The following is a 1,021-nucleotide window of genomic DNA, read 5'->3' on the forward strand; positions in this document are numbered from 1 at the left end:
TTCGTATATAGCAGGGACGGTGCTGCCTCTCGCTTCGCTCGCTGTCCGCCGCTCGCCGCTCGCTCGCGCAGCCAAAAATGGCCAGTTTTGGCCCGTTTTTGGGCCGTTTTGGCCAGTTTTTGGCCTGTTCTTGCATTGCGCGGTGACCGTCGAGAGCGGAGCAAAACGTCAGCCATCTCAGCACCCTGGAACCCCCCGGGTGGCACAGGGCTGGATGGGGCTTTCGTATAGCAGGGACGGTGCTGCCTCTCGCTTCGCTCGCTGTCCGCCGCTCGCCGCTCGCTCGTGCAGCCAAAAATGGCCAGTTTTGGCCCGTTTTTGGGCCGTTTTGGCCAGTTTTTGGCCTGTTCTTGCATTGCGCGGTGACCGTCGAGAGCGGAGCAAAACGTCAGCCATCTCAGCACCCTGGAACCCCCCGGGTGGCACAGGGCTGGATGGGGCTTTCGTATAGCAGGGACGGTGCTGCCTCTCGCTTCGCTCGCTGTCCGCCGCTCGCCGCTCGCTCGTGCAGCCAAAAATGGCCAGTTTTGGCCCGTTTTTGGGCCGTTTTGGCCAGTTTTTGGCCTGTTCTTGCATTGCGCGGTGACCGTCGAGAGCGGAGCAAAACGTCAGCCATCTCAGCACCCTGGAACCCCCCGGGTGGCACAGGGCTGGATGGGGCTTTCGTATAGCAGGGACGGTGCTGCCTCTCGCTTCGCTCGCTGTCCGCCGCTCGCCGCTCGCTCGTGCAGCCAAAAATGGCCAGTTTTGGCCCGTTTTTGGGCCGTTTTGGCCAGTTTTTGGCCTGTTCTTGCATTGCGCGGTGACCGTCGAGAGCGGAGCAAAACGTCAGCCATCTCAGCACCCTGGAACCCCCCGGGTGGCACAGGGCTGGATGGGGCTTTCGTATAGCAGGGACGGTGCTGCCTCTCGCTTCGCTCGCTGTCCGCCGCTCGCCGCTCGCTCGTGCAGCCAAAAATGGCCAGTTTTGGCCCGTTTTTGGGCCGTTTTGGCCAGTTTTTGGCCTGTTCTTGCATTGCGC

This window comes from Musa acuminata, unplaced genomic scaffold (assembly GCF_036884655.1).
Source record: "Musa acuminata AAA Group cultivar baxijiao unplaced genomic scaffold, Cavendish_Baxijiao_AAA HiC_scaffold_100, whole genome shotgun sequence".
NCBI classification, from domain to species: Eukaryota; Viridiplantae; Streptophyta; class Magnoliopsida; order Zingiberales; family Musaceae; genus Musa; species Musa acuminata.